The sequence below is a fragment of the Phasianus colchicus genome, chromosome 18, assembly GCF_987193195.1.
Source record: "Phasianus colchicus chromosome 18, bPhaCol1.hap1.1, whole genome shotgun sequence".
In the NCBI taxonomy this organism is placed as follows: domain Eukaryota; kingdom Metazoa; phylum Chordata; class Aves; order Galliformes; family Phasianidae; genus Phasianus; species Phasianus colchicus.
The window spans coordinates 10437076-10458855 of record NC_143453.1 but is presented as its reverse complement, the minus strand read 5'-3'; the positions used below and the strand labels follow the sequence as shown (position 1 = coordinate 10458855).

Genomic DNA, 21780 nt, shown 5'->3' with positions numbered 1-21780 from the left:
GTATTCCTCCCCCACAAGTCACATATAGCAAAGAATGTTAAAAGATATTTTTGCTCTAGCTGGGACACAATATGCTTGCAGTACTCCTAGATAAATGAAAGACCAGACAATACCATATTAAAGAGCACCTTGCAATGATTTGGTTAAAAAAGAACCAATTCATTTTATTCTAATGTGCAACAAGGAGAATGATAATCCATTATGAATATGGGAGTTGGAAAATCTGGGTTTAACTTTCTGCCTCACCATCTCTTCTTCCACGACATCTGAGATTCAGCAATGAATTCTGCTGAGTCTCTGCTCCCTTTCTACAGAACAGTGGCAAAAACAGAAGCATGGAGATCAGAGATGGACTGACACGGCACGTGTTCATAATTCCCAGCACTTACACTTCTACAATTCCTCGTGCACAAATCCTCTTACTGCAGGTAGCTCCAGTTCATCCTGGTATTTATGCACTTTTGTATATAAGATCATTACAACAATGAAATGGGAGATGGTGGAAATTTTAAGCCAATCAATCCTGAATATATTGTTAACATTAAATTTCATTTGTTCATAACCTGATAAATTGTAAGCACACGATAAAGATTCTAAATACTTTAGATTTCATTAGATGTTGATGTATATTAATATGTACACAGCAGGTCAAATTTTAAATTTGTGTCACAGCTGCAATGACATTTCTGGAGCTATAATACATATTTAGCTCAGCTGACAGCTTGGGATTTCAGGTAATAGATTTCAAAGTAGCTGACAGAGATTTATTTTATTATCTCCTGCCTTTATCAATATTTAATGAAAGTAGCATTTACCTTAAAAATTCATCACTTTTTAGCAGAAGCTATTTATAATTTTATTTAAAAGTAAAATGTAGAGACCATTCTTTGAAGAGAATGAGTATATAAGTCTTTTAAATGGTATTCTTTTTTTTCTGCTTTGTAAAGAAAAAAGTGTTAAAAAATTCCATTCATTTCCTAATCTCTTAAAATAGCCATAGAGTCTCAGTCCTCAAAACAGTGACAGAAACAGGTTCTGATGAATCTCTACAAAAATGCTATTCTTTAGAGTCTGACACAGGTAGCAATTCATGCCATTTTCTAACCATTCTCTGTACACTCACTTGTGCTGACTATACCATCTCTGCATATTAAAAAAAAAACCAGAAGGCACTTAGGAATTGTAAGGATTTGGCAGCCTAACTGGGTAGTGGCATTTTAACATTCCTGCTGATATCTGATTTTGACATGAATAACCAATTGCTGCTGCCCAGAATGAAGGAAGGCAGGAAGATGCTGTGTGTCAGGGCAGTGCATCTTGCTGCTGCAGTTCACAGGGTGGCTCCCAGGCCTGCACATCTCCACTGCAATGCCGGAGGGGCTCCTCTTCCTCCATTCATTAACTGATGTCTCTGCACTGAAAGTGGGGCTCGGTACTGGGAGAAAGATGACCTCTGCCATGCTGACGATCACTTTAGAACTTAAGGGAATGAATGGGATGAGGTTTGCCGGAAAATATTTTGTCTTCTTGACAAGTAAACACTTTAGTGTTTCTTTCAAATGGTAATAAAAATGGAATGGCTTAAAGAAAAAAGAAAAATCAAAAAGACATGTTTTGTATTTCAGATGTTTGTTGGCAGATCCTGAGGTGGTGTAAATCAACTCTGCTCCATTAAGTCAGCAGACTTCTGCTGATTTATACCACAAAGGATTTGTACCTTTTATGTTTAGTCCCATGGAAGGAATGGTTTACTTGGAAATATATAATTTCTGAAAAGACAGAGAGAATTTTAACCAAAATTATGCCTTATGGAAAAAAAAAAAAAAGAGAAAGAAAAAAAAAGAATAAAAAAGGTGTCTTTGTTGTTATTAAGGATGTAAATGCATGTGTACAAGTGTATCCATTAAGGGGAGAAAGAGAATACTATGCAATAGGTTGTACTGGTTAGGGTTTATCTGCAATGCTTCCCACTCAGCTATAGCTATCTATTGGAAAATGGCTCTCTGAGATTACTGGGAGGTCACTTTCTTGACACAGCTCTTATGAGAGGCTTAAGACTGAGAGGAGTGAGTGAATTTACAAAATGAACTGGTTGGCAGATTTGAGTAAATGTGCTCAAAGGTAATGGTGCTGGACATGCTGGTTGCTGCGTCAAAGCAGTTTTGCATGGGCTGACCTGATATAAGACACAATTCTAGGTAACAAACAAAACATGAGCTACTCTAAATGGAGAATTGCATTTCCCTTGGTAATTCAGATTCACGTAGCAGCTTTGGAATATGGTGGGCTATCTAGAAAGGCAGAGGCATGATATTATGATTGCAAGTGATTAAAATTGCTGTCCTCCTATGGGAAGACAGTACCAACTGTATTGTGTTTTGGTTTTCATTTAAGTGCGGAGGAGGACTAGGTCAATGTCATTACTACATCTGGGGAAATGATAACCCAAGTAGTCAGTAATCTGTTATTTCTAATCATTTGGCCCTCTAGGACTAGTGCATTTAGCATGGGTTTTAAGGTTAATCATTAGCAGGGTCAGAAGTAATTATCAAAGCAAGGATATGGATAACAGGTTTGAAATATCTGGGCATACAGAACTGCTGTGCTCTCAGTGAAGTTTTTAATTTCTATATGTATGATACTTGTGTCCTCAAAAATCCTTAACAATTATCAAACTTTCATTAGACTTTAAAGTTTCATTTATTGTAAGCAAAACATAGAAAGAAAAGTAGTCAAAACATTGTCTCTCATATACTATTAGAAACAAAAATTAAGTATACCTGTAACAGCAGCTTCTTTACAGTGGAAAAATATTAAATCTTAGGTGATACTGTGAGAGAGGATAATTTCTGCCACATCAAATACCAAAATGCTGAATTCATTTCAACTCCAAGCTATTTGTAGACTTTAATGACTGTTTTTCATACCATAACTATTTTAACACATACAGAAAGACAGATCTGAGTTCTAAACCAAGTTCTCAACTAGTTTAGTTTGAACTTAAAAGTCAGCTAGGGAGGCTTTCATTTTCCTTTGAAATTTATGGCATTGACCATTCCATGGCAGTATTTATCATGCAGAATAGGTCATTGATGAATAAGTATATTTATTATATTTATTATATTTATTTATAATATCAGTACATTTATTATTGATATTATTTGTCCATATTACAATACTGCCCGCAGACCCACATCAGAATTGAGATAATCCTTGTGCATGGCCTCATTCAGTTACAGTCACAGACTAAGTCTTAAGCCCTGCTCTCAAGGTATGTACAGTTTGAATAGTCATGATGGATAAGAGGTGGAGAATGAAGCTAAGTTATTTAGGGCTTGCAAATGAACACTGAGAATGATTGCTCAAGGTCAGTGCCCTGCTACACGTGCCACTGCCTTCTTCTCATTCCATGTTGCTTCCATTGTAGCTCATGACTAGTCTACAAGAACAGCCTTCTTTATTATAGACCAGTCTTTCTCATTGTGCTCTTTCACTATGCAGTCTCCTAGGTGATTGGGAAGTAGTCTAATTAAGTTTTGTTAATATGAAAAGAAAAGGCCATTATATACCTTGGAGAGGAAATGCTATACAAGGGTCGATTATTATAATGATGGTTATTATTAAGTATTTCAGAATATCTGCTCTATTGACAACCTATTTGCAATTATTATTTTATATGAATATTCATAAAGACTGTAGAGATATAAAGTATGATACTTGGCAACATTTATGCAATTAAATGCACATTTAAATTCTGCTGGTAGTACTGGAAATTAAAATCTTCAGACTGATTAGAAGAAGGCTAGGGTCTATTAATCCCCACCATCTATACATCTATCCCTGTAACCTTCTGTCCTCTCAAGATGTTTCAAAGGTATTCCTCTGTGCCCTTGAAGTAAAAAATAATTTAGACTCTTTTATCATATTATAAGATGACACAACTTCTTTAAAAATGAATATGTATCAGTATTATTTACATAAATATCCACATTAATGACTTTATCTCTAAAATGTAAAAATGCTATTTTTCATGCAATCAAAGCAATCAATAGCTTTTCACTGGAAAGAAAATTACCCTGTTTGGACAAACTAAAAAGAGTAAAGAGAGATTAGGACTCCACTCTTTTGATGGATATAAATTTCAAGACATGAAAAGATCAATGATTATTTCTTAGTGACTGAAAGAGACAAAAATAAGGTTTCTCTAGAGTTACCTTTTAGCTAACTGGCACATTTCTTCTTTTCAGCCTTGGCTCAGGGCTGCAGGAGGTGCTGATTGTTCCTGGTCTCTTACCATGAGAAAAGTTATCAGAAACTAACTTCAGTTTCCTTGTATGCCATTATCATGAAATAAAAAATCAGGCTGTCTGCATACTACATTTCTGAACTTTTCTCATTTTGCGTATATTTTAAGGAAATTACAGACTTACAATAGAATTTTTGCCCAAATGAAATATTGCACTTGCTGAAATTTTGTTTGTATTTTACATCCATTGTCAGGAAAGAGAAAAGAAGAGTAGCAGTAAAAGCTGCCTTCAAATGTTCCTGTCTAATGTGTTTGAACAGACAATACTCCTGCATTCATATGAAGTATCCTCCAGAGTGGCTGTTCACCCTTTGCATTGCCCTGAGAGTCCATTTATTTCACACATCAATTACACACTTGACATTTTAACACTGTGTCTCTGATTTTAATGGGTTTTAGGAACAGCATTATGATTATAGAGAAATGTTTCATTCAGGAAAGGAGACACCAATCTCTTACATTAAGAACAGAAAAATAAATTGAAAATGTTAAAATTAATATAACTGGAATGCAAAAACAAGACAAAAACCTGTAGAATTTCTATTTCTGAATGTATTTATTCCATGTAAGTCTAAAAAGTACACTGCTGCTGTAATACTTAAAGATTTTTGATTCTTCACCATTAAGAATGGGATTTCCCTCAGTTACTGCCTGTCACAGCCTTTAGCATTGCTTCAGGGATGATTCAGTGGAATTTGAACAGGTCTGAAATCACAAATAATGTTGGTTTGAGTGAAAGAAATTCCCAAGTAGAGACTTAATGTTTTCAGCTTTTCCTAAGAAACATTGTTTAGTTTGAGCACCAACTACATATGGCTAGTGGTTGAAATTACCTTTTAATGCTTTCCCCAAAAGTGCTTTGCTGTTTGGTTATTTCTTTTAACAAAACACTTCCCACTAGTAGCAATTAATCCAAAGTGAAGGTAGGTTTTTTAAGTACAAGAGATTCTTGAGAGCTAGGTTTGATAGCCTCAGTTCAAAAAAAATGCACAAGTCATTTTAGAACAGATTTGCTCTTATTTTATCATAGCAGTGCATATAAAAAAAATATGTCTTATCCCAGATTGGAATTAACAATATTGCATTTGATTGAGTCTACATAATCATGCCAAAGTGGCACTTAGTCTGTGTTAGGGCTTTCTCTCTTGACCTAGTAGTCTTTGACGGATATTTGAGAGCCTCACTGCAAATCAAGTCATTTGGTAGAGGAAGGCTGTTACGACTGAGATCTGAAGTCTGTCTCACCTCCCTACTTGTTTAGAAAGAAGGCAGAGCACATCTCTAGTCTAAAACCTTATCATTAAGAAGTTGCTTAGAAAGCAGCTCCTCGTCACCAGTGAGCAGTTGCTTCTAGGAACACAGAGAGTTAGTGATCTCAGTATTTTCGAAGGCAGAATCTATAGCACTTGCTTTCTTACAATTTAAATTAATCTGCTTGTTGAGAAATAATGAGATGATAGCATGTTTAGTGATTATTTCAGATGTGTTTGTATCTTATCACACACAGTGCTAATTGATTGTGCTACCCTGGGAGTTAGGACAGGAGGTCCATATATTGCTGCCTTCTGCCTGTTGTTTCTCAAAAGCAACGGTTCAGAAGGGCAGATAGGCTGTCATTGTTGCAGCTTCCAAATAAAAGAGAGTCATTACAGAAGATGAGAACATGTTTCTGATGTGAAATATTTTTCTTCTTTTAATCTTCCGGAATCATTTCTGTTGTATAAATGAAAATGAGAAGTTTAATGTTGTTGTTTAAAGTACTAAAGTTCTGATGTGACAGACAATACTATTACTATATGAGATAAATTAAGACTTAATCAAACTGTTATGCAGAGCCTGCAGGCTGGCTATGTAGGACAGAGTGCATAAGTTGCTACCACTTGACCCAAGGCATGATAAATCATATTCTCTTCTAGGTACAATTTCCTCTTTATTTTCCCTAATCTCAGTGTGCCAATACAGAAGGTGAGAAGAAAGTTATTGGTTTATGCATGCGAATAACCTAGATATCACAAGTAAATTTACAAATAAATTTTGGTTTGATTTCAGTGGTTGTTTAAAATCTGAGTAGTTAAAGTACATTCATATCAGCTTTTCAAGAGTAGGAAACGTTGAAAATTAAATCTGCACTTCTCTAAAATTCACTTGCAGGAATGGGATCAAGGAAAATAGCACACTGATTCTCAAAGTCAAAAAGCAAACGTTGGCTACAGGTGCTACACTAGAAGCACCGTAGGACAGACACCAGCTGCATCACCCAGGCATCTACGCATCTCCTCCCACACCCCTCTCATGTGGCTGGAGAATTACAGATAGTGGTAGCAGCATGGTAATTACTGCTTGTTGTGCATCTGCAACAAGGCAATTGCATTAGACTTCTAAAGGATGTCTATATTATCTTCCAACTTGCAGTGTAAGCACGTAGATTAAATTATATTTATGCCCATATACATAAATATTGGCGAAATCTTGATGGCTATAAAAATGTCTTGATAAAAAAAAATCAAGACATTTTGAAAAGCATTTAACATTTGTCAGTGTGGATTTTAAATGATTCAACCATATCAGAATGACCAGAGAGTATTTGATCTCCGTGACTGTGGCAAGAGTGGCTGTAATTTCCATCTGCAAGCAGTTGCACACAATCAGGGTTGTGTGAGGTATTGAAGAAAATCTAATTTTAGACAGACAGACTTCAAAGACTAGTTTCCATATGTTCCTCATGGAGACAGGCTCCTGCTGAGTTAAGCTCCTGCCTCTGACTCATTGTCTACAGACAAAATCAGGAGTCCAGAGAGTTAAGCTTTCTAAAACTCAATTTGTGCTTAAAAAAGATGGTAGAAACATTTCTGTGTTTTAGACAACAGTTAGACCAGGCTTGCTAAATTGTAGTTCACTCATGCACTGAAATGACTCAAAACTTATCATTTTTCAGAGCTAGGTTCCTCAACAAACTACATGATACCAGCTTATAGTGGGCAGAAGAAACATGCCTTACAATTCAAGACACAAGCACTGTGCTGGGGTTCAAGCAAAATGCCATCTTATTTTAGACAAAAGATCAGATGATGTTGGGCCCCAAAAGGAAATGTTTAATCTAAATGTAAAATACCAATTACTTCAACTTCAATTTTACGATCATGTCTTTGGCTGATGTGCTAGTCCCTGAATGGTATGGATTGATTTTGAAGTATTTCTTCTTATATGAACATTTGAAAGCAACTATTGCCCTGTTGCATTGCTATTGATATCCCCTATGTTTTCTTTCACACACATTATCAAATAGGTACTTTGTTTTGGGATGGAGAGGAAGCTGAGCTTTATCTCTTTATGCTGTGCTTCTTTTTTTGGTCCTGTTTTGATGCTCCTAATTAGAAAGGATCACTTTCCACTACAAGTAGTTCCACTTGTCAGCTACACACCCAAACATGAAATGAATAGTATCTAACCAGACCTCTGTGTGTCAGCAATTAGATTCTGTATTTATGGTTCTTCAGTTTTTTTAGGAACTTACTTGCCCTTCAGAGATCATCCAGAATAGTTATTACTCTAGGATGAATTTCATCAGTTTCTGGATGTATCTGAGTATGTCTGCTCTTCCTTATTCTGGCATGCAAACCTGGTTTTCATTGAAATTGGAACATAAAATATCTGGTCTTTAAGGTGCCTTCTGGTCTGCCAGCTACCAAGCTGAAGCCAGGTGTATAGAACAACACATTGCTTTGAAGTCATGTGGTATCTTAATTTCAAAACTTTCTGTAGATGCACTGGAGCAGATCAGGGACCAGGTAACAGAAAAAGAAAGAAACTCTCTTGTCCCTTTCTTTTTTTCAGGAATAATTGTTTACCTGCCCATTTTCCTCCACACCTGCTTAGCTGGACCTGGGTGTGCAAGAATCTTTAGCCTTTTTTACTGCTCTTCCTCTTGTAGCGATGTGAAGTTCAGCTGAAGTCTAGGAAAATAAGATCTGTAATTTTATGTTAGTTTCACGCTGTAGTAGTTTAAATCAGGAAAACTGAAACTTTGCAGGCATGGTAATTATTCAGTTATTAAAGACAGTAATTATTCAAGGTTAAGTACAGTAAAACATGTAAGTTGAGCAATTAAATTAATGAATTATGTCAGTGTTGTTTTATTAATTTAATAGAAAATGAAGGGGGAGATATGACTTTGGAATGATTCATTTCTGATTCCTTGTGCTTGACTTTGTGTGTATAATTTTGCAGTTCAGCTGAGAATTATAAACTGTAATTTGTTCAAAACAAATCCTAAAATGATTCAGTGGCATCCTCACTGCATTGAAGAACTGTGCTAAGATATCTGCTTACAATTTTTTATGTCCTTTAAAAGATAGATGATGAAGGGCTCAAAGTTCTCTGTGGTATTTGAATGATGGATACATCAAGAGGGCAGTGGGGTCCAGAAGGCCTGATTATGCTTCTGCAATTTGATTGTTGCAACATGTGAAGAACACGGGGCCTTGACTGAAACATCACAGTTGAAGGTCTGGAAATTTTCCACTATGAGATTGTCTTTTCAGTCTCCTTTCATATCTCAGTTTAGAGCCACATTCCTATTTGCTTGCTTGTTCTCCCCAGTCCAGCTAAACCTCGTGTCCTCAGCTGCAGAGTGGGGCATGGCAGGTCTGCAGGACCTCCTGGCACTTTGTAGCCCAGTGACATCCAGTCTGTGCATCCAGTGAAGCAGATAATGAGAGCAGTGAGTCTCTAGCCTTCCTCTTATGGAGCAAGAGTTTCTCCTATGAAGCCACTCTGCAATCTGGGCACTGGCGCTAATTTCAGCCACCACAGGTGAACAGCACTGCAGCAGTTATATTTGGTTTAATGTGTGAAATGCCAACAGTGAGTCTTGGGCCTTGATTGAGCACTTTGATCTGGGAAAGGGGATAGAAACTATATTTCTAGTCTTTGGTGCTGCTCTGCAAGCGTTAGCATAGCATTTATGGAACTTTTAGTGGAACTTCTTGGAACTGAATTAATTTGGAGGGATCAGATTTATCTGGTCAGTACGTGGACATTTAATGTGTGCAATTCTCATTGCACTGCAGATTAGCTGCCATTCATTCCCAGATCATTGCAGATGTGCGTGCAACATTCTTTGCTGTGTCTGCAGGATGGGTATACTGCATTTTCCAACAGGGAATAATAATGCTTCCCTACTGAGCAAGGTTGTAGTGAAGTAAGGAACAGATTGTTAGGTATGTGAGTAACCTAGCTGGATGGATGTTAGCATAATATTGCATATCTACAGAAATTAATAATGCATTTAAATCTTAGTTTCTACTAATCTTATTTTGCTTCAAAGTGACACTAACAATTATCCCAAGGTCAGGTCATATGTGGGGAAGTGGAGGACAATGGGACAAATGAACTGTACAGCTGCACTTCATATCTTTTGGCTGCAGGACAAAAGTTGGGCCTACTTTGTGCATGTCTGTTTCCTGATCAGAAATGAAAAACACAAGAAAGATATATGGCAGAATTAAATTATCTTTTATATACATTAAGAAGATGTTCCGGACAGATGAAATCTCTTTTTTAGTGTTTTGATTTTACTCTCTCATTGCTCTTAGTGTATCTGCAAGGTTTTCTTGCATTTGTAGGGAATTTACATTTTAAATTGCATGTATGTACTTTCTTTCCACCACTCTGATTTCTAAATGTCCTTTTGATTATTTAGTATGCTTTGACACAAGTGCTTTCTAGCTCCTTTCTAGCCACATAGCTTCTGTTCTCCCCAGACCATTTACTGTCCAACATGCTTTCATATCCCTTCCTACAGGCAGGTACTTTTCATTTGTTCTCTTTACTTGCAGATTAGCTTTATTTTGTCTAATTTGTTCTCATTTTTAATCCTTATACTCCAAGGGTAATGGAAAACCACATGCTATCCTGAATTTTTAGCATTCTGAGGTTTATTTTAATTGACACAGCTCTTCACTGAAGAACAGCACATCTTTTTCCGCTTCTTGCTCTTCTCCAAAGTGAGCTAGAGGGCATGGAGACCATCCTCTGTCACCACTGGAGGCCAGGGGCTATTGCAGTCTGGCTCTGCTGCAGAGAGTCCTACGCAGCGCCCGCCTCTAACCCAGCTCTCTCATCTTCTTTGGCTTCTCCAATCTGTTTTTGTGTCATGTTTATTCCTGGCCACTATTGCTCACAGGCTCTTTGATCCTTATAAAACCTCTTGAGAAAAAAACAATTCATAAAACACCATCAGTTGCTAGCTCTGCTTCTTAATGACATTGAACAGCTTTTCTAAAATTAAACAAGTGTTTTGCACAATTTAGTTCTAGGCAAGAGTCCAAAAGATATGGTTCATGTCAGATACTGTTGGCTTGTAGCCACTTACCTTGTTGGTGTTGCCTTCTTGCCATTTTTTGTCTACTTGCTTAGAATTTAATTTATACGAATCTTACATCACCATGGCACAATATTTTATGGCAAGAATTTCTTGGAGAAGTTTGATTTTTCTCTTTGTCTGAATAAACACTAGTACAAAATTGCCATGTGTTATCGTTTTATAGTTTGATATATGTTATGTGTTGGGTGAGAGTCTTTGTGACTGCTAATTGTGTTCTGATTTAATACTTATGCCTGCACCCTTGGGATTAATTCCTACTTAAGGAACTTAAAAGCATAGATTGGATCAAGTGGAATTTTTGTTTAGTGCTTCAAAATGGCACTGTCAGTGATGATAGGTAGATGATCTCTTTTACACACAGTGGATTTCAGAAACTCATAGAAAAAAAATGTGCTTTCTGTTGAAGGAAAAGAGACAAGGAAGACATAATACCTGTCTAGACTTTATCCTGAAAAAAAATCAGATATATGTCATTTATGAAAATAACTTCTACAGTAGCTATTTCTTTTCTGTTGGGTTAATTATTCTCTCCAGTGTACCCACCAAAATTCTGTAGGCAGTAAGAGCAGCTGTTTCTATGTACTGGCTTGCATTTGTGATTGGACTGCCTTTAATAATTATTTGCTTTCTTTGTTGAATTTCAGTACACATCAGTCAGTAAGAATGATATTTATTATCCTCATTGCTTTACATCTCATAAGCTCATACAATTGAAAATACCTGCTTTCCTCACAAATAAGTGAGAAAGAAGTGGCTTATATCAGGGTCCCTCTTGTCCTAGATTTCATTTCACAGAATTCCAGAGTTGTAAGGATGTTTAGATTAACAACTCAGCTTTATATGAAATTTATATGACTAAATAATTTAGAGACTGTTTGACTTTTAAACATGGCTGTTGAATCCCTTGATATCTTCTCAAGCAAGGCAGCATTCAGTAAGAGACTGAGTTTCAGACTTTGGCTATTAAAGTCAAAATAAATTCACTTTATTTATGTGGATAAGAAAAAAAAAAAGCAAATTTTTCCTAAAGATGCCATTAAGAGATACTAGCTATTTATACAACACAGATTTGTCCCATATACTGGTAAACATCTCCATCATTTTGATTAACTGTTCCTACCTGATTTTCACTACCTTTGCGGATACCTATGTTTTACCTATAATCACTACACACTGCCAAATGAGGAAAGCAGAGCACACACAGTGGGACTCAGCTCTGTTCAGCAGGTTGAGCTGGCAGAACTGCAAGTTAAAGTCAGGCTGCCTGCCAGGACAAGGACATTGAATGGGGCAGACAGACAGCTCACCAGAGCTGCCACATTCATTGCATTACAGGGATTTGCCTGTAATAAAATGCCTGAGGTTCCTGTTCCAGGGTCAAGATAAATGCCTTCATACATTTCACTCAATGGTGTCTGTGTTTGTATGTGTTCACCATGCTTCTCATGAGAACCAGGTATCTAACACATGTCATATCTCCTATATTTGTGTATATTCATATGCCTATAACAGCCTAGGATACACAGATATTCTAAAGTTTGTTTTGGTTTTAGTTTCATTTATGAGGTGGCTGCCATCCTTACTTGCACTCATCACTAGAATCCCAGTTGTTACTGCAGAAGGTCCCCCTCTATGCAAGCCCAGAGCCTGCTAGCATTATTAACACTGCTGACAATATCCTTTCTGGAGCGGCTGCTTGGTGTGCTACTGGTGCTGTCCCAGATGCAGCTGCCTAGCAACCTCTCTTGCAAAGCTGCCGGCTGGAGCTCTTGGCTAGCACCTTTTCTCATCTGGGTTTTCTTTCTTCTATTACCAGACTATGTATCAAAAGCTATCTCATGCCTTTTGCATTCAGGAATGCTGGCAAGGACAGTTTGTCACCTGTCTGACTCTCATTATCAGTTCATCCTTTTTTTTTTACTTTTTATCTTTATCTTTCTTTTACTTTTTTATCTTTTTTACCTTTTTGTGTATGTGTGTGTGTGTTATGTGTCAGGGGACAGTAGGCTATACAGTGCTTGAGTGTATCACACTGCAGTAGTGCCAGTCATTGCTTTCTGGAACTCATGAGAAGTATAAGACAGGATGAGTTTCTATGGCCTACTTGTACCAACAGCAGAGATTTCACTAGAAAACACAAAGTGAGAAGAAACACAAAGCAGTTATCTGAGCCTATTAATATTCATAACAGGAGCTTCTTCCTGAGGCATATCTCTATTTTTATAGAGTAATTTGGAGTATTTTTCAAAGCACAGGCAATTAACATTGACTTATTTTTTTTAATGACACTACTTAAGGTACCCAAATGTGAGCCCAAGTTGTCCTTTCCTAACATCCTCTAAGTGAATACCCCAGCACATGTAATTCACTTTCTCAGGTGGAAAATGCTTTGTCTGGCATCTCCGTTCTCTCAGTTTCCATTCTCTGAACTTACCTGAGTGGTGATTGATATACTTTCTGAAACAGGAAAATATATTTCTAGAAAATATTTTTATTACCATTACTTTTATTTGATGGCAGTGTCCTATTGTGCTAGACATTGCACGGACACATGGCATTAAGTTTTCAAATTGCTCAGGATTGGAAGTAGCCTGTAAAATTAGGGTGGAGTGTTTCCAAGTTCTCAGAGGTCAGCAATGAATTGAGCCTGACGTTTGGATCTCAGAAAGCTCATTGTCTCTGATTGCTTTCCAAAACACAGTAACTGATCACTACAGCATGTACCCTCAATACTGGACCTGAATACTGATTTGTGTCTGTGCAAGGGGCACCACCACCATGGAGCTGGGCCATACCTCCTCTCTCCTTTGGGACTGGAAAGCACCAACTTCAAGGAGTTGGAAATACCTATGTTCACTATTTCAGATGTGATCCAAGCACATGAACTTGTCAAGTGGTTCTCCAGGGGTGACCCTAAGAAAGGAATAGCTTGCAGACAGAATAGTTTGGGTTCCACACTTGCCAGATTTGCAAAGCACATACATACAGCTGTGCCACTCCTACTTACCAGATGAGAAACTGAGGCACAGAGGGATTATGTGATCTGTTCCAAGCCAGAGAGTTTATTGTAAAGCTAGCCACAGTACTAATTTTTGTCCAGATTTCCTGTTTCTATCAGTAATTGGATTCCTAATTATTTTCCTTCTTTTTCATTTTCATAAAATTCTATGCATAAATCATATGCTGAATTTACTTTGGAGGTACACCCTTCATGTATTCATTTACTTCTGGGCCCTTGCTGTGGCTCGCATTTCAGGTGAGCTGACAGTAATTGCAGGAGTTTCCAGGACCGGCTTTTGTTTTAAGATCCTCTCCCCTACGGTCCTTTCTGCAGTTCCAGAATACTGTTTTTTTCCATCTTTCATTACTGTGACACCTCACTGAGGGCAGAAATTTGATGTTGCCACTAATGCTGCTGTGAGGATTAGCTGGCAGCTGAGAGACTGATGGCCCCACCACTCTTCCCAAGTGGAGAAAACTTCCAGCACTGCCAGAGAAAATGTATCTCATGCATTGCTGAGAGGAGGTGGGAGGTCTGCTCTCTGCTTTGTACCCAGAAAGTCCATCACCAGCTTCTGAGGGGAGAGCAGAGAGAAAAGAGTAGAGGTTTGAAATATACCACCCAGGTGCAAAATGAATGGAAGAAACAATACAAAATGAATTTTCTCATAACAGCTACGGAAAAGAAAAAATGCAGCAGCTGATAAATGCTCTTGTTTTGTAAGAGCAACACTCTTTGTCAGCTCCATGTTTTCAATTCTCAAAACCTCAGAGAATTGCTGTAAATGATGTGCTCAGGATTTTTAGGAGCTATGCTCTCTCTTACATTTGATTCTCTTCCTTATCTTATTTATGTGAGGTTACACACACACATTATTTCAGCCCCAAGAGAAATAGGCTGGCTCATTTCTCTAGTTTTCAGAACTAGATGAAAAGGAGACTCCATAGTCTATATACTATTTAAGGCTCAAAAAATAGTCTCAGCACATTAAAGATCCTCCTGAGATAATGAATCTGTCATTGTTTTCAGAGAGCAATGTAGAACATTATTTTTAAACCAGTAACTTTCAAAAGAAAATCAGGACTGTCTTCTTAAAATTAAAATGAAATGTTTGACTGCCATTACACAGAGGACCCTTTTTTCACTGTAAATCACAGTCTGTTAGAATGCATATGGTAGAGACCAGCGTGATTGCTCCCAAAACAGTATAAGTTTTCCTGGTTGCAGTCCTTTCCAGTACAACCATTGAGAGCTTCCCCCAAAGCAGTGTGGCTGCAGAAGGATCACTGGGGTGGTGTAAAGCCTGGAAAGTGGAGGAGTTCTTTGTTCCCATCACTTGGGAATAAGGAAGAGAAAAGCCCACACATGCCCAAAGACTGCAAAAGGAGAATGAAAAGTGCTCCCTCAACTAGGCTGAATTTGTGTGTTTTTCCTGTTTCTGAAGATATTTCAGTTTAAAAATGCAGAACAAAATGAACAGAACAAAGTTCAGGGTTTTTTTTGCTTGGGATCATTCTATCAAACGTGAACAAAATGTTGATGTTCTCCTAAACACAGACATCCAAATTCTGCCTCTGGTGAGGAGTCACCCTGGCCTCACTCTGCAGTCTGCACTGGTGAGATTAAAAAGCATTTGACGGTTTGCTTTTTTTTTCTTTTCCTTTTTGAAATGAAGAAAAAGTCTCTATATTGTGGATATGACTTTTGAGAAGCCTGAGTTCCTCAGCCCTGTCTCGATTACTTGAGCTAGCTACAGTAGCAGTAGCCCTGAATATTGGCAATGCACCACAGCGCAGAAAGCGTGGTTAGTAAAATTAATTGCTTAAAAACATTAAAAATAGTATTTCTTTTTTTATTTTGCAGGCTACTAAACTTATTCCGTTTGGAAAATTTCCGGAAGATTGAACTTGTAGTACAGGTAGGAAAAGTTGGCTTTGCCAATGAATTTTGCTTAGCCACAATGTTAGCATGTCCATGTTTTCTAAGCTGATTGGATTGTCTTCAGAGATGTATCTCTGTGTTTTTAGAAGTTAAGGATATATCAGGAGTAGTATACAGAGGTGCGCTTCTGTTTAGCCTCTAAACTGATAGTATGAAAAGTTGTACCTGTCTGGCTATATATGAAAAATCCAGAGAATATGTTCCACAGCTCTGTGAGCAGTGCTCCCTGGTTTGAGAAGCATGAGCATCCCAACATTGAGACCAAGAGCCTTCTTAATTAAACATTATGCTTTCTTTCATTGATATTTTTTGCGGCTCATAAAAATCATGAAAATCAGGATCAAGTGGCCATTTTATTGAGAGTTCAGATCCATAATGTTCAGACCCATGGAAGTCTCCTACCCAAACACACAAGTCATGCTGCACTACCAGGAAACACCTCTACGGATTTGTATATGCAATGCTCAATTATTTTTAATGGAGTGTGAATACAAATTGCTAGATGTCTCTGAGAATCTCATCACTGTTCTTTTGGGAAATCTGCCACTAAGGATGATGGTAAATGTCACTGGTTTTGTTTGGAGAGCGATGGATGGGAACTGATTTTTCCAAACACCTGGCAGAGTGGACTGACGTAGAGAAAGCATGTTCCGAACATTAAAATTTGTCTGTACAACACAAAGTTCTGAAAACTATGAACTTCCAAATCACGTAGTGTCAACTTGTAGTTTTTGATACTGTGGTATTAATTTCTACAACAGCTTGCTGAGTTTCTGTATAAATCGCTTTTGCAAGCAAAATTTTATTTTATATATGAGATGTAGCTCTCTTGATTTTGCCCTTCTGTCACTCTCCTCATCTCCTCCTCCAAACAGATGGTCCTATAAAGTGATATGTCATTTGTTCCTGAACTTTTCTTAATGATTGTGGTGGCATTTCTAATATTTCTTGGAGGTAAAAGCAGCAGCTGCCACTGTAATTGTTTCACTAAGTGAATGTAATATGTTTTACCATCAAAAAAAGTCCAGCTGTGATGTTGTAATTGTTGCTTACCTTGATTAGCTTCAGAGCTAGACATTCACCCTGGTAAGTTTGGATACTCCCCATTGCTGAATCCATGGTTTGTTCAAAGCTCAGTTCTTATGCTATTTGTTATGCATGATATCAAATATTCCACAGATATGAATGTTTTTTCTAGAACAACTGATTAGGAGACATTTTGACTTTATTTCTTTGCCCTGTTTTAAATTCTCCACCTCAAGTAGCCCTTATGCAGATTCACGATAGAGAATTTATGACATCATTTTGTATATCTTCAGCTATCATTTTCTTGTCCCACAAATAGTCTATTTTTCTGCTATTGATTCACCTTTTCCAGCTCTCAGTGATCCAGCGTCCTTGTTTGTATCTTCATCTGTCTAATCTCCTCTGGACATAAAGTTTCATTTTTGAAAACACAGATATGTTCTCCTGCAAATATCAGAATGGAATTTAGAAGGTGATGTTTACCTTCTTCATCTAACCAAAACCACTTAGAACAGGCTATCTCTGTGTTCGCTGAAGATCCTACAGAAAATATTCTATATGATCTCGATGTGGTGTGTGTAATGTATGTCCATATATTATTTGTTTAAATGGTGAATTTATAGGTGTGAAGAAATTCATTTAAACTCAGGTATTAAGCTTATCTAATGGGCAGCTAATCCATGGTAAGTACAAGGGCCAGGAAAGGTAACTACAAGATATTGTTCTTGGTGACAAATTAGTGATGCTGTCTTGTCTTTTCGGTTTCTTCAGTCATCATAATTTAGTTTTGACAATTGAATTCATCAAAGAAAATTCCCTTTTTTAAAAATTTGCTGTTCAGCCACTACTCACTGATAATATTAGAAAGAAATTAGGTATACTAACTGCAGCATTCACTTCTTTTCACCATTGAAAACATTAGTGTCTGTTTTTGGTTTTGATCCAAATTGTAGTGTGGTGAATGCCAGGCTTCTATTTCTCTTTTATTCCTTGCAACCTGACAAATTATCGCAATATGACAACTTTAAATCAAAGCAGAGTTCAGATTTGTTTCTTATACCTACACATGGTAAAATACATATATATATATATATATATATATATTTATAATATTTACTGTTTATTTTATTTCCACATTAAGCCCAGACAGAACAGTGGAAAGCTAACTATCCCTCTCCCAGTGTCTCATCTTTCAAATTACCCCTGAAAGCCAAGTACTGGTGATCTTTTTCTGGGGATTTTTATACTGACATACCTGATTCAATTGTTCCTACCAGAGTATTCAGAAAACCTTAGAAAAAAAGGAAGGACTGCTTTCATACTTTTTTTTGGAGTAGTCTTGGAGGAGTACTCAGAAAAAAATGCGTCAAATTTAAGAAGACCCCCAATGAGGAAGGTTGACCTGTTCAGTGGGAAAGAAATCAAAACCAATGGAACCCAAGGGACAAAAAAAAAACCAAACAAACAAAAGAAAGAGGCCAGACAAAAGAGAACATTTACCAATATCCCCTTCAAGTCAAAATCAGAAGGATGACTCTTATCCCAGTACCAACTATTAAAGCATCTTTCATCCAGGTTAAATATTAGATTGGCTTCTAACAATGCGATCAAGTCATAGAACAGAGTCACTACTTTTGATATGTTAAGAAATCCATGCATCTGAAGTACTTTGGTATACTAGGGATTTAAAAAGTTACAAAGAAAATTATTACTGTAAAATTAATTTCTACATATTACAGGAAAACAAAAGTGTTGCATGTCTCTTTAACTGGTCCAAAGGCAATACTGACTGACTAGCGCATGTGTATCTATGCATACAGAGCAGGTGAGGGGTCTCTGCTGTAGAGGCTAGCAAAAATGAAAAATAAACCTTGTAAAATCCACAGAGTACATACTCCCATATTTAAGTGATTCATTTTGAATCACTTGAAGAAGCAACTGTTTCATCCAGTTCTCCATGATCTGATCGCATATGATCGTAAATCAGCCCTCCCACCAGCCATTGTCTTTGCACTGATAACAACAGCTGGTTACAAAAAGATCCATCTTTTCCTGGAAATGCTTTCATTTAAATGATTCATAGAATCATGTTTATTATGTGAAAAAGTGGAAACATTAATTTGTACAATTTATTTATTTTGACTTTCATTCCTATTCAGAATGAAAATAAATGTTGGAATTTGATGTGGAGGAAACATTCCATTTTCTGGCCAGCCCTAGGTTGCCATCAATTATTCACAATAATACGTTATAACTTCTGAACATTTTTCTTAGAACAACACTTCAAATTTGATGGAGGTATCTATAATAAACAGAATGGCAAAGACATGTTTGGTTGGCTCAGGGACAACAGAAGAATGAGTTGCAAACAGATAGTTGATACATGCCATGACCTCAGCGGAGAGGTGACAGTTAATGTGAGATTTCTTTCTGAAAGAATAATTCTAGACCACTCAAATGGGGTAGGTGAGTCGTTCTGCCAAAAACCGTTAGAGCGTTTACAGGGGAAGAGATTCAATACATACTGGCACAGGCATGATGGCAGTAATAGATACAAGCAACTAAAGTGCCTATAGAACAAAACAGCAGGGAATGTTTGCCCAGAGCATGTAACAGTGGACCAGCAACATGCAGTGATCCAAACAATTTACCTCTAAGGAAATGAGACTGGTAAGGTTGGTTTTTTTCAGTTTTAGTATAGTTTGGTTGGCTGGTTGGTTGTCTTTACAGGTCTTTAACTGGTATGTTGGTAAATATTCATGGAGGATGCAAGCTTGTCATATCAGACATTATGGACTGTTTTGGGAAGCAGCTTGCTTCCATGTGCAAAATATTCTGCCTGTAATGACCTGTGTAAGGGATTAGCATTTTCTTAGCTTTGATACCACGGCAATATTTTCAAGCAACTGATCTGATATCCATGCAGTCGTTGCAGCCCTCAGCTGAATTTCGAAAAGATTTTGTGCAGCAGGACTTCCTGTGCTTATGCAGCAAACTCCCTTCTTGCTTATCTACACACATCCTTGGACTGTGCTTTTTCAAAATGAGGTCAAATATACAGAAAGGCACATGGCAATTAGAAAAAAATAAACATTTAAATTATTCCAGTAGCATCATAGTTCTTGAAATGAAACTGTCAGAATCGGAACCATAAGGGAGATATAAAGGCATTTAGTTGCTTTATTCCTATTGAGATAGCCACCTGAATATCCTAAAAAAAGCTGACCCTCTCACTTCAAAAAAGAGCTTCATTAAGCTCTAAGTGCAATATGCAAATTGCCTTTCTAACCTCTTCCTTTTTACTGTCTGCTTTTGCATAATGTAACAACAGGGCTTTGAGATTCATGCTGTGCTCTCTTTCTGCTGGGCAATCCATATAGCTACTGACTTTGCAGAACAATGATAAAGATTTTTTTTTCCCCTGTAAGACCAGATCATTTACATAGCAGATGTCTTTCTTTTTAAAGAAAAAGGCAGAGTACTTATAATTTTGAATAAAAATCTACTCGGATTTTTTCCGTCCGTTCACTATATGCCAATTCAAATATATCAAGTAAAAGACTCCCCTGGGAGAAAGGCTTAATAACCCTTTTTTAACAAAATCAAATTTGAGATGTAATGATGTTAGGAAAAAAGTTTATTTTAACATAAACATGTTAAAAGAAAACTGTAAGCAGATCATTGATCTTTTGGTTGAGATTTGCTTTAAGGAACCTTTCTGGTTTTGAAAGCTAATAAATTGCTGCCAATAAAAAATAACATGCAGAAATAAAAAGGCATTATAGATTCTCTCAGGCTTTCCAAAGTCCACTCAAGATGGAGGGAACTTATGCCTGACTTCAATGAGCAGTATCTTAGATTTGAAGCACGAACGGATTTCAGAAATAGTGTTTCCTGCTCCTTTAAAGGGGAAGAGTCGGACCCTTTCCCTGCTTCCTCTTCTATCCTTGGGAAGATCCAAGCAGTTTTGTTTGCTTCGAGGGAAGCTGTGCAGTTTTGAAACGTGGTTCTACTCAGATGAATTAATGCAGTGTATTTTCTAACAACAGGATTTCAGCTCAGCTAATGGTATGAGCTGGTACAAAAAGATAATTACTTGCTTGGTTACTGTTTTCATCAACTATACCATACTTTAGAGATATGGGTTGCAAACATTCACAGATAGTGTCACATGGTTCCCACTGTATATTCTTACAGTACAACCAGGCAAACAACAGGTATATTATGCAGAGCAGCCTCTACCAGAATAAAGCCATAATTGAAATGGACATTGATGTCACTGAACAATTTATCTTCCTTAAAAGGGTTTTGCTTTACAAAAGAAGCTAATTTAGTCTGGGAAATTAAATTGATAGCCATGTGGGAGCATTTGTCTAATTCACTTACAGAGTTGTATCATTAACTATGATTGTTTGATCAATATTTACAAAACAGTAGAATTTACTCAGTTGACACATGTCAGAGTTCCTCTCCTCATTACTGAAAGTAGATTCTTTGTGGATAACCTGCAACATCCACCTCTTCAGAGACTCAAAATGCTAATACAGTACTAATAATGGATTTTTAAATACACGGCACTGTCTTCTGCAATCTTTCAACAGGCAGTTGAAACCAGGAAAATCTCTTCCTAAATCCACAATATTAATGTGTACCAGATAAAGAAGTTTTACTGTGACTTTATAGCATAGGATTTAACATGGAAGATGCAGGACCTACTACATCAAACACCTAGAGGAATAATCATTCCTTCTATCCTTGGGTTACGTGTGAATAAAAGCAAGGAGGGTGCTTCAGAGGAAGAAATCCTTTGGTAATTATATATGTACTGCCAGGACTGCCAATTATCTTCATTTTTCTTGTCTCTACTTTACTTCCATTGTGTCCATTGTACTTCTTATATCCACAGAACCTGATGTGAAAGATCTGTGGAAGCCAAAACTATACCAAATGTATTCTAGATTATTACCAGAAACAATTCAGGCAAAAAAATATCATACAAGTTCACACTTAGTACAAAGAATATTTGAGTGTTCATTCTCTTCATTAAAGATGTAATTCATTCTTACAACTTATATCATCATGTATTCAACTGTACATTCTTTGAATCATGATCATAAGTCA

At 37.0% G+C, this 21780-nt stretch overlaps 1 long non-coding RNA gene across 7 annotated transcripts in view; it reads left to right on the top strand.

Moving 5' to 3' along the window:
• The window catches only part of LOC116228674 (uncharacterized), a 357464-nt gene that overhangs the window by 151060 nt on the left and 184624 nt on the right, over nucleotides 1-21780 (top strand). For all 7 annotated transcript variants that reach the window (XR_016458699.1, XR_016458698.1, XR_016458702.1 and 4 more), the window contains one exon: nucleotides 15556-15610. This is a non-coding gene — a long non-coding RNA (uncharacterized LOC116228674). The remainder of the gene's footprint in view (nucleotides 1-15555; nucleotides 15611-21780) is intronic.